Source organism: Peromyscus leucopus, chromosome 2 (assembly GCF_004664715.2).
Source record: "Peromyscus leucopus breed LL Stock chromosome 2, UCI_PerLeu_2.1, whole genome shotgun sequence".
In the NCBI taxonomy this organism is placed as follows: Eukaryota; Metazoa; Chordata; class Mammalia; order Rodentia; family Cricetidae; genus Peromyscus; species Peromyscus leucopus.
The window spans coordinates 20,937,526-20,950,401 of record NC_051064.1 but is presented as its reverse complement, the minus strand read 5'-3'; the positions used below and the strand labels follow the sequence as shown (position 1 = coordinate 20,950,401).

The 12,876-nt window shown below is 43.0% G+C and overlaps 1 long non-coding RNA gene across 1 annotated transcript; it reads left to right on the top strand.

Annotated features, from left to right (window-relative positions):
* Positions 1-6,655: 6,655 nt before the first annotated feature.
* On the top strand, positions 6,656-11,572 carry LOC114707596. Its single transcript, XR_003736676.2, has 4 exons — positions 6,656-6,763; positions 9,203-9,280; positions 10,452-10,622; positions 11,361-11,572. It is a non-coding gene; the product is annotated as an uncharacterized LOC114707596 (long non-coding RNA).
* Positions 11,573-12,876: the final 1,304 nt, after the last annotated feature.

Sequence of the window (12,876 nt, the reverse complement as noted above, 5' to 3'; positions counted from 1 at the left end):
TGAGAAACTCTTAATGAAATATTCAACATCCTTAACTATCAGGGAAATGCAAATCAAAATGACTTTGATATTCCATCTTATACCTGTCAGAATGGATAAGATCAATAACACAAGTAACAGCTCATGCCAGTGAGGATGTAGAGCAATGGAAACACTCTTCATTGCTGGCAGTAGTACAGATTTGTACAACCACAATGGAAATCAATATGGTGGTTCTTCAGAAAATTGGGAATTAATCTACCTCAAGACAGAGCTATACCATATACCTTGGGCATATACCTGAAGGATACACTATCCTACCATTTGCTCAATTCTGCTCATTGTGGCTTTATTCATAATAGCCAGAAACTGGAAACAACCTTGATGTTCCCTTATCCAAAGAATGGCTAAAGAAAATGTGATACTTTTACACAATGGTGTATTACTTAGCTGTTAAAAAATTGACATCATAAAATGTGCAGACAAGTGAATGGTACAAGAAAAATGCATCCTGGATGAGGTAACCCAGACCCAGAAAGACAAATATGATATGTATTCACTTATAAGTGGATCTTAGCTGTTAAATAAATGATAACCAAGCTACAATTCATATACCCAAAGAGACTAAGTAAAGAAGAAATGTCCAAGGGAGATGCATAGATCTCCCTGATGAAGCAGAAAAAAAAATAGATTTTGTGACTGGACTGGGGGTAGATGGGGAAGGAGCTGGAGGGATCAGGTTGGGGGTAGGGAGATAGGATGGGGGGAAAGAGTACTAGGAGAGACAACTGGATTGGGGGTGGCACAGAACTTGTGGGAGTGGCCTACTAACAACTGATTTAACTTGAGGCCTATGCCAAGAGAGGGAGCCCATGCCTGACACTGTTTGAATGAGCAGGAACTAGAGATAGCCCAGAAACCTAGGGTAGAACAAAACACTACAGGTTTAAACACACAAACAAACAAAAAATTCAATGAAATGATTCCTAATGATATTCTGATATACTCTTAGATCAGTGCCTTAGATTCAGCCATCATCAGAGAAGCTTCATCCAGCAGCAGATGTGAGCAGATGCAAAGACCCTCAGACAGACATTATGTGGAGGGTCTAAATTGGAGGTCTCCATTGGATCCCTCCCCTCAGAGATGTGGGGATCATACAGAAGAAGGGCAAAAAGATTGTAGGAGTCTGAGCAGAAGAAGGGCACCAGGAGAACATGGCCCACTGAATCAACAAAGCAGGGCTCACATAGGCTCACAGAGATTGAAGTGGCATGCACAGGGCCTGCACCAGGTGTCATTCTTGTGGAGTTTCGAGAATAGTGGAGGAATTTCTCCTTTTGCATTCACTGGTCTTTGAAAATAGTTTTTGTCACAAGATGTTTTTATTTTCCTTGAAATGTTATGTTACTAGAGCACAAAATAATTATTCATCTACTATCTGCCACTCTACTCATAACAGTACATTTGGGCTTATCTACCGTGTCACCTTCCCTGAGCACAAGTATTTAAAATTGTTCATAGTTGACTACTAGAATCAGGAAAAGCTGAAGATAACCACAGTTAGAATTCTGCCCTTGCCCAGCTGCATAACCACACATGCTCAGTCCAGGAGTAAGCAAAAGGTCTTGTGTCTTACATCATCAGTGTGTGTTGGTGGCTATGTATACGTGGTGTGGTCATGTAATCAGCGCATGCGTGGTGTAGCTCCATACTGGGAGCCCTTAAAAGCTGGACGCAGACCCCATCCTCTCTCTCTGCTCAGGTTTCTCTCCCTCTACCCCACCATCTTTCTCTCTCTTTGCTCTCCAGGCCTGGCTCTCCTCTCTCCCCTGCCCTCCCTTTCCTCCTAATAAAGCTCTGAGTACTGATACTGGGTTCTGTCATGACTGTGACCTTTCCGCCAGTAACCAGAGTTACCACCAGTGCCGATTAACATTCATTTCAACCACTGAGACATAGTGATATCCATAAGAAACCTTGAATTTAGCACCAACAAGATTTATAGCATGAGCTGGTACATTTGCCCCATTACCATTTATATGTTAACCAGGGAAAGGGACTTGGTCCCTAAGTCTTTGTTTCTTTGTTTATAAAGTGAGTCACCATGACCTTAGTTGTCTGCCTTAGGAACACCCAATTGTTAATACTGGTAGCACCCCAGTGAACTGTCCCTGGCATTGGTAGTCTCAAGAATTCCTTTCTACAGTGACTCTGGGCCATATGGTTTGGCTTATTGAACATTATTAAGCAGAGCCTTAAAAAACCACTTGTAGCCGGGCGGTGGTGGCACACGCCTTTAATCCCAGCACTCGGGAGGCAGAGCCAGGCGGATCTCTGTGAGTTCGAGGCCAGCCTGGGCTACCAAGTGAGTTCCAGGAAAGGCGCAAAGCTACACAGAGAAACCCTGTCTCGAAAAACCAAAAAAAAAAAAAAAACTTGTATATTAGGTGTGGTCTTGGAATAGTTATTGTAGCCATGAAGCACTCTGTAAAGGGGTTTCTCCAATTACTGGAGAAACTGAGTGAAGTTGAAAGATGGCTGGCTGTCATTGTTTTTTGCAACACAGGTGTGTGGTTTCATGTGGATCCGTGGAAAGAATACCCAGGGGCCCCTTAAGAATAAATTTAGCCTTTGGTGGCTTTAGGGGGAGTCCAGCCTCAGACTGAAGCATTTGCCCTTTGCCTAGGGCATTTTTATTTCTCTCTATTTACAGTTTAGCCAGTTAATTTCCATACCTTCAAAGCAACCTGAAAGGAGGTCCTAGAGATACAATGCCAAGTGCAAATTCCTTGATTTCTCAGGTACCAGGTTTTCCAGGTTTCCTGAACTAAGTTTTGTATAGGCCTTTGATCCTTGGGCGACTCTCAGACAAGATTCTCATAGGGCAATAAGAGAAACCAAAGGTATAAGAGAAACAAAAGGTATGGATTAAACAAAGGAAGGATTAGGGCTAGGTGCTACTCTCTGGAGCCAGGCCAAGAGTAGCTCACCAGGAATGCAGTTGCAGCTGGCAAAACAACAAAAACAAAGTCAAAAACATCCAACCAGCAGCACTCTGAGTGATGTGGGGCAGTGTATTACATACAGCCTTTGCAAAAACTCCCAGCTGAGTGAGTCAAAGTTGGGAGATAACAAGTGTTTTAAGCCATTAAATTAGAAAGTGGTTTATCGTATACCGGAGTTCCATGTTGTGTCAGATATCCCGAAAGAATACTCTGAGTAATTAAGATGATGATTTCTCAGAGCCAGATTTCCTATTATTAGCTTGACATTTAGGGTTCTAGAATACACTGGTTAAGGGGACAGAGATGTGGGTTTCCATCAGTTCTCCAAGGGATAAAGTGAATAATCAAAGAAACGGCTGAGAAAGAAAGCACAGACCTTTCCGGTCTGTCTTTTCCTGGGAACTTCATTTTGCCTTTATGAGCAATCCACTCAGAACAGGCTAGCTTCAGGCTGGGGAGATGACTCAGTCAGTCAAGTGCTGCTCACATATGGGGAATCAGTTTAATCCCCAGCACCCATGCAATCGTTGAGGGCTGCAGGGCACAGGTATCCCAGTGCTGGGAAGATGGAGACAGAAGGATCCCTAGGGCTTGCTGGCCAGCCAATCTTGTCCAAATTGGTGAGCTCCAGGTTCAGTGAGAGATGCTGTGGGATGTTCTGTATGTCCTGTGGGAGCCCGTTCTCAGGTTCCTTGTGGCTTTACCCAGCAGGTCTGCATAGAGGATGATTAGGACCATGGGCCTGAGTGCAGGTGTCTGAGATGGTCTGCACTTGGCTGTGCTATGGGATGGTCTGTATGTCAAGTTACTCTGAATGGTCAATAAATAAAACATTGATTGGTCCATGGCTAGGCAGGAAGTACAGGCGGGACTAACAGAGCGGAGAAAAGAAAGAACAGGAAGGCAGAAAGTGTCACTGCCAGCCGCCACCCTGACAAGCAGCATGAAAAGATGCCAGTAAGCCATGTGGCAGGGTATAGATTTGTGGAAATTGATTAATTTAAGCTATAAGAACAGTTAGCAAGAAGCCTGCCACGGCCATACAGTTTGTAAGCAATATAAGTCTCTGTGTTTAATTGGTTGGGTCTGAGCGGTTGTGGGACTGGCGGGTGACAAAGATTTGTCCTGACTGTGGGTAAGACAGGAAAACTCTAGCTACAGAGAGACCTGTCTCAAAAGCTATGGTGAAGGGTGGTTGAAGAAGACATTCAACTTAGATCTCTGGTCTGCACACATACTGATACACAAACACATACACACAGAGGCACACAAAGAATAGGTTAGCCTGAGATGCTGTGGTGAACAATCCTAATATTTTACCATTTAAAATCACAAAGGTCTGTTTCTCATGCATGTCTGTCTACACACATGAGAAACTATAAGCGGTTTAATGGTACAGATTAGTGCATCATGGTTGTCTACATCATGACTGGAATTGCCAGTCTACTACAGGGAAAAGAAATGTTAAAGATTACTCTTTAAAACTTGTTTGGGGGTTTTACCAAACAAAGCATCACATGTATGTGTCTAAAATTTAAAGGGGCAAATTAGTGTAATCACTATGCCAGGAGGAAAGAAATAAAACAAATTGTAAAATGTTAAGATTTATTTTAGTAATTACTTACATGTATATGTGCATGAATGTATGTTCACACATGCATGTTGGTACTCACAGACAAAAGAGGGAATCAGATCCCCTGGAGCTGGAGTTAGAGGTAGTGATGAGCTGCCTTACATTGGTGTTCGAACTGAACCCAGGTCCTCTGGAAGAGCAGGTGTCTGTAACCACTGAGCCATCTCCCCAGTCCCCTATAACATTTTGAACCATTACTAAGGAGCATGAGCAAGCACCAAGCCTTCAAGTCACTTCCTATAAGGCTGGGTATCCGATGCTTTGACACACCTTAGCATATGATCTTCCCTCTAGACACTTCCACCATGATGCTGAAACTTGTCAGGATGAAGAGTTTAGTGAATACACTCTGCAAAACGATGTGCAAGGGTCCAGATGAGCTTGTGTATCCCTATCTTTCAGACTTCACATCGATCGCTGCATACACTCTTAGAGCGGCACACAGTGATACAAGGAAGATTGGCACAGAAACGGAAGAATAGGGAGATGGCAACAGAACTTCAGAACTTGTGACTAAAGCCATTAAATAACATTTGGAATTCATAACGAGACAGTTCTTTGCTGTCCTGGGTCTCAGCTTAAGATGGAAGTACAGCAGGGCAAGAGCACTGCTGAGTCAAGGTCAGTTTCCCCATTTTCTGTCCTTACTCTTATGTCTTTGACTTCACCTGTTGAATGTGAAACCTTGTACATTCTATGCTCTGCTTTTAATAGTATATACAGATTCTATATCCTAGTTTTAATATTTTTTTGTTTTGTTTTAGGAAAGGTCTTATTGGGTAACCCAGAATGGTGTCGAATTCACTATGTATACAAGTCTAGCAGTGATCCTCCTACCTCAGCCTACTGAATGCTAGGATCATAGGCATGTGCCTTATATTTAATATTTTTAAAGGGAACCTGATCTAACTTTTCCACTAAGATGGTTTGATATGAATCTTTAGGTAGAGAAAGTGAAGCCTATGAAGTTTAAAGTATTCTGGGGTTAGTTGTGCAGCATATGATTGCTGTGGATATCGTTCTATATAAATAAAACACCGATGGCCAGTGGCCAGGCAGGAAGTAGGTGGGACAAGGAGAGAGGAGAATGCTGGGAAGCAGAAGGCTGAGGAGAGAGACACTGCAGCCACCGCCAGGACAAGAGCATGTAAAGACTCTGGTAAGCCACCAGCCACGTGGCAAGGTATAGATTTATAGAAATGGGTTAATTTAAGATAAAAGAACAGTTAGCAAGAAGCCTGCCACGGCCATACAGTTTGTAAGTGATATAAGCGTCTGAGTGATTATTTTATAAGTGGATTGTGGGACTGCGGGCCTTGGGGAACCTGGAGAGAAGCCCTCCAGCAACATATGATCCTAGAAATAAGGCGGTCTGAATTTGAACCTGGATTTCTCAATTCTAGAAAGAAAAAAAACTGGACTCTTCCATTGGGATAAGTATTTAACGTTTTTTTCTCTCTCTCTAATACTGATAACTACAGTAATTACACCAGAGTTAGAATTAAATGAGAACAAAGTCACCCTTCTATACCTACGGATTCGATCTATCACTGATTGGGGACGAGTGAATATATGTTTATTTTTTTCTTTCTTATTTCCAAAGTAATTCAGTATAACAACTATTTCTGTAGCGTTTACTTTATAGCCGGTATTAAAAGTAATCTAGAGGTAATTTAAGGAATATAGGAAAGGTGTGTGGATTGTATTAAAATGCTGCACCACTTGACATAAGGAATTCGACCACCAAGGGCATCCTCGGGCGTCCTAGACCTCCCTTCTCACCCATCTTTAACTGAGGAGCTGTGTGCCTGAAAATCTTTTACCACATTACCTGTCTCCAAGCAACTGATGCATTAATACCGCAAAAGGTGCTTCTTGTAACAGAACCTCGAATAACACCGTGCCCTGTCTCCTACTTTCTTGATATTTTTCCCATCGTGTCACGAAGAATGTTTCTTGCAGCAGGGCGCGCAAATTGTTGGGCCCTCTGCAGACTTCACTCACACAGGAAAGCCTCCAAAACTGAGTTCCCGAGCTCTCCGCGTGCGCCCTCCCTCGCGCCTGCGCACGAGCCCTCGCGCGCTCTAGGACTTATCCAGAAGGCGGCGGTGCCCCCTGGGGTCAGGATGCAGGCTTCCTCACGGTAAGGGACCGGGTCCTCCTTGGTGGGTATCCAGGGGGGTTTGTGTCCCCAGCGCCTTGCTCCCTTCTACTCTGGCTAAGGAGTCAGCCTTGCGCATAAGGGCCGTGGCGGCCCAGTCCGGCGACGAGGACCGGTTCGCTGAGCCATGCCGGGCCTGAGCAGCCCGAGGCTTGGTGCTCTGCGGGGTAGTCCGCCGTGGCTGGGCCTGAGTTCGGCCTCCCTCCCCTCGGCCCTTGGGATGCCTGCCGCGGTGGGCTGCGCAGCGTCTGCAGTCAGACGCCGTCCTCTGCAGTAGCTACCGAAATCCTACCGCTGGTCTTCCTCTTTCACGCTGGGGACGGTGGTGGGAGCAAACAGCTGTTGAGCCCGCATTCCGCCCCGCGAGCTTCTGTCAGAATCCAGGGAGATAATGTATCCTGAAGTTTCGGGTTAACCGTGGTGTATCTGGAACGCGAGCTGGAGCTGCAGAGCTGGAAGGATTTCTATCTAACGTATGCACTAGAACAAATTGGTCATGGGATAGAATGCCAGAATATGTTAAACGAAGTTCACTTCAAGTAGTAGTCCCCCATCCCCTATAGTAAAAGCTAATTTCTGCCCTCTGGCGGTGTAAATTGGAACAGCCTTTAAAAACAATACTGGTCCCCCTTCTCAAGAGTCCCCAGAAATTATGAAATTATTAATTTCACCCGCTTGACAAATTCTTAAGGAATCTTACTAAATTTAAGGGATTCTGCTTCGGGGTTTTTGTTTGGTATTAGAGACTTGATTTCAACAGAGCTCGGATTGGCTCCATTCTAGAAGCCTGCTTCCTTTTCTGCAGTAGGTTTTTAATCCAGCACATGTGGAAAGGGTGAGCCGAGTAGTGCGTGGCACGTTCTAAGTGTTAGGTGAATATTAACCGTTACCATAATTACTGCTAATCGTGTTGACAGTTTATCTCCTACACATTTGTTTTTAGATTTTTAAAATTCTTTTATATTTGTATTATTTTTTGAGCCAGGGTGTCCTGTAGGCCACGCTGGTTTTGTATTGACTTTGTATTGAAGGATGACCCTGAACTTTGGATCCTTTGGTCTCTCCCCTCAGGATGCTGGAATTCAGGTGTGCACCACCGCACCCATCTTATGTGCTGCTGGAGATGGAACCCAGGGCTTTGTGCATGCTAGGTGGTCACTGTGCCACCCACTGGAGCTCCGTCAGTAGTTTGTTACCATTTTAATTCTCTTAAAAACAATTTCACACACGACACTTGATTTCTAAAGTTGGAGGAAGCCATGTAGTAATCTGTACTAAGGAGTAGGAAGGAAGAGAGTTTGCCTCAGAAAACTAAATGGAAAAAAAAAGCCTGCGGTCCGAGTCCATGCTGTTAACCCCAGTGCTGGAGAGGTGGAGACAGGTGAATCCCTGGAGCCCAGTGGCCAGTCAGCCTAGGGGGCTTTGACGGGGATGGGGACAACAGCAACAGAGAGCCAGAAATGAAAAAAGGAATATCCTCTGGCATTCCCACCTGCGCTCCCCCACCCTTCACATTTTAAAAAGAAGGCCTAGGCTTGCTCCACTTCTTTGCCTGTACCACATCTGTCCTGTCAACATCAGGCACTGTCCTGCTTCCTTGGCCTCTTCTAGCTTATCCTTCTTGGGCTCAGACTTGTTCCCAAAGACTTGTGAGATGTTTTTGTTTTGTTTTTGTATAGGGTATTTTGCATGCTTAGGCATGAGCTTTAAGGCTGAGCTTCATTCCCAGCCCCTATTTATTATTATTATTATTATTATTATTATTATTATTATTATTATTTGTTTGTTTAGATAAGGTCTGGAATTCACACTCTTACTGTGTCAGCTTCTTGCGCGCTGAGATTATAGGCATGCTCTGTTACATAAGAGTTTTAAAAAAAAAAAACGGAGTGGATTTCTTTATCCATGTTCAAATACCAATTCCTTTGATTGGTAGATAGCTGTTGGGAGGAGGAAAATATGCTTCTTTTTATTAATTTATTAATATTTAAATGATAACTGATGCTATAAAAGTTTTTCCAGAAATAAGTATATTTTAAAGATGGACTAAAAATTTTGGAGATTAGAAGTTTACCACCTAACCTGATTCTCTCATAGCTCCACTCACTTAGAAGAGAAAAATTTATTTCTGCAACTACAAATGATAGAAATGTTCCAAGTCCCTTTCCTGCCCCTTTCAGTTCTGATGATAGCAAGTGATGTAAGGACAGAGGGCCTGGGCTTTGAGAACCTGAAGTGGTAGAAGTATTCCTGTGAATATTAGGCACGATTTTCTCCCATGACTCCATAGGTGAAATAATGATCTACATTGTATACGAAGGGAAATTGCTTCTTAGGTTTATAAGAGTACCAGCTATTTGCCTATCGATGCATTCAACTAATATAAGTGGATTGTAGCAACTGACAGTGTGGTAATTACAGTTGCAGTGTCAAGCAAGTGGCTGGATCATTTTTGGAATGGTATCATAATGCTGCAGGATTCGATAAACAACAGACTGGGTGAGCGTCTGTTTTCTGTCACCCTCTTCCTCTCCTTGTTCTCCCCAAATGCACTACTTTAAAGAATTCTTTTAGTTCGAAAAGATGTTTTATTTTGTGTTTCTGTGAATCATACTTAAAATTAAACTATTTTATTAAGTTTGTGTTCTTTGACAAGAGGCTAAAGTCTTAAATGTTTGCTCTTAACATCTTTATGGGATCTGTGAGCTTTCTTAGAGCTTTCTAATTTGCACAAACTTCACTTTGTGGTCTAGAAACTGAATGAAAGCATCAATAAATCTTACGGGTCCTTATAATAATTTTAGGTTCTTCATGTCTTTTAAAAAATATTTAATCATTTTCATATATACCAGGGTGTTGTGCTTGTGAAGGTCAGAGGAGGGCTTCTGGGAGTCCTTCCTCTGTGGGGTCCAGGGATCACACTTGGGTCGTTACACTCATGAAACAAATGCCTTCCCCTGCCAAGCTGTTGCACTGTTTCTAGTTACCTTAATACCTTGATCTCAGGTCAGAAGAGATGTGGCCCACTCATGTTTTCAAGGACAAGATGCATATTTTAAATATTTTCTGAGTTGGTTCAAGGGAAATAGTGATTTTTGTCATAGTGGCTTTAAAAGGCCCATATATTGCTTCAAGAAATAACTGGGGTGTGAAATGCTTTTGGTTTCCGTCTTACCTAATGACTTGAACTCTTGGTGCTTTTTCCACCAAGTCTTGAGTTGTACGTCATAAAGATATTTTGCCAATTAGAAAAGCAAAGTCCTGGGTAAAGCAGGTGGCTTAGTGAGCCACACATCAGAACTGATGGCCTGAGTTCAGAACCCAAGCTGACATAGTAGTGCAAGCATGCATATGAAGGTACACATGCATATATGCACGTATACACATGTGAAAAACTCCTACCAGGTATGGTGAGTTATACCTGTGATTTTAGCAGTGAGGAAACAGAGGCAAGAAGATGGTAACTTCAAGACAGTTGTGAGTCTGGGGCCAGGTGGGCAAAACAAATGAATCTCTTGAGCTCCAGGCCAGCCTGGTCTACATAGTGAGTTCAAGGCTAGCCAGGGATGCATAGACCCTGTCTCAAAGGTTTAAACAACAACATAAAAACAAACAACAAACACTGTTTTTGAGAAAGCTCTTTAATCTGGTTCATCTGTTCCTTTCACAGGGTTAATGTGAGATCATACAGCATCTGAGACTGAAGATGTGAACAAAGCCATAAGAAGGCTTCCTGACCTTCGAAACAGCAGACTGTTTAGCATCGAGAGAGCCCTGGACCCAACTGAGGCATCAGATCTTGCCTAAGGAGCAGTGGACAAAATATGAGGAGTTAGAACAGGTTTGATATGTCTAGCAATATTGGCCACTCAGGCTACAGTGCCATAAACAGGAGAGACACGCTCATTTGGGCAGTACATTTGTGTTCTCCAAGTCACGCCACATAAATAGCATTTCAGTAGCAGAAACTGTCAGCTCTATTTCAAAGAAGAACATGGTGACTTGGAGCTGAAGTGACTTCTAAAGCTCGTCTCTAGTATGGGAGGCCTGGGCTAGAATCCAGGGTTTCTGCCCCATGGGCTACTATTGTCTCCCTGTCCTCTGGTTGCTGCTCTAATGCAGAGTTTTAGTTCTGTAAAGTCCACTGAGTGATCTAGCTCCTGGAATGTTGAATGTTGAATCCTGTCCTCAGGCCTCATTGATACCAGGAGAGCCTGTAGACTTTGCTTCTTCCCTGGTACTCTTCCTGACCTGTGTGATCTTCATGAGGTTTTACATTTAAAAAGCACATAGTGCCAGGTGGTAGTGGCGCTCACCTTTAATCCCAGTACTTAGGAGGCAGAGCCAGGGGGATCTTTGAGTTCAAGGTCAGCCTGGTCTACAGAGCGAGATCCAGGACAGGCACCAAAACTACACAGAGAAACCCTGTTTCGAACCGCCCCCCCCCCCAAAAAAAAAGCACATAGTTCCTAGAAGTTGGAGAGGTTTGGAGTATATTTTCTTAAGTTACAAACAAAAAGTAATTAATTGCAGTGGATTTCATTTGTGGTTTATGACCTGTTATTTTCTTCATTTTTAGGACAATTTCTCCCTGAACTCTATCTGAAAGAGGTTATTGGGGAAAGAAGAGAGAAGAATGGGCAAAGAAGTGAACTTGTAGTTAAAATCTGTGGATATGCCTGGTCTCAGCATATTTTTATGAAGTTGGTTCAGCCTGAATCACAATTTAAGAATTATTTGCTCTGCAGATGTCTCATTTTAAATAAATGCCTATTGTAACCATTGTTGGAATTTCTGAATTCAAACTCTCACTTGGATAATTACTGAATTCACTTTTCTGATAGAGTTTTCCAGACTTCTAAGATATTTTCTGTTGCTTCTTAACTACTTGGAGACAAGAGAGGCTGCTTTATCGTCTCTTCATTGGCTGGATAACCAGCCAGGTTACTAAAGGATACAGCATATTCTACAAGCCAGCCAGTCAGCTGTAGATTCCCTTTGTGGCTAGTGAGACACTGGGAAGTCCTAGCAAGACCTAAACTACAGCTGGGAGAGGAGGGAAGAGGCAACCAGCACTGAACAGATGGGCCATCAGTTTCCAGAGTGGCCATGGGAAGAAGGGAAGGCTTACACCTGGTGTCCCAGGACATGGGGCAGAGCCTTGCCAACACTGCTCTACCTAGATTTATTTTACATCCTGCCATTTAGAAAGAAATTATGTATATATCCCAGTCTGGGCTTATATAACTTCTCTGTCTATGTACAGATGCACATGCCCCTGTGCTGATCAATATGTAGTTTAGAAAATTAAAAAATAAGGCATCGGGAAAAACCACAAAGGCAAATACTTCCTTTTAAATGCCGCTTTGAGAACTAGGTACTGAGCTGGGCATAGTACAAATGCCTATAATCCTAGCACTCGGGACACAGGCAGGCCTGGTGTACATAGTGAGTTCCAGGACAGTCAGGGCCATGTACACCCTGCTCGAAAACACCAAAACCAAACCCCACAAACCTAGGTACTAATCAGCAAAGAGTTTTCAGATCACAGACTAATTAAAAAACAGCCATTCCTGCTGAGTTTTGAGCTTCTTTGGTGGAAGTTAGTGTTGGAACTGCAGTGGGTGGGGGTGGGGGAGGAATGTCCACTGTGCAGGAAGAGCTTCAGATGGTGGGGACAAAGTTTCCTGTTAAAATTCATAAAATGATCAAAATGTGCAGGTGCATATATACATTCTTTCACACACATGTTCAAGACAAGATTTACGTTGGCCTTTACAACATGGTCCTAATGTATTTTAAAGTCAGATGTGCTAGGCATGGTGGCATACTCTGGCAGTCCCATCACTTGGGAAACACAGATGGCTGGCTCTTTGGTTTGAGATCAGCCTGGGTAATACAGTGAGACTTTCCAAAACAACCAAAAATATCTTAAAAGATTAGAAAATATCTTAAGAGATTAGAAGGCTAATTTATTTTCCAGGAAAACTTCCTCTGAACCTCGACCAGATTTTGAAACTCATTCTGAAATTTATTCTTGCCAGTTTGCCAATGAGGTAGAGCCTTCCTAGAAATGATTTTGCTTATAGTAAAAT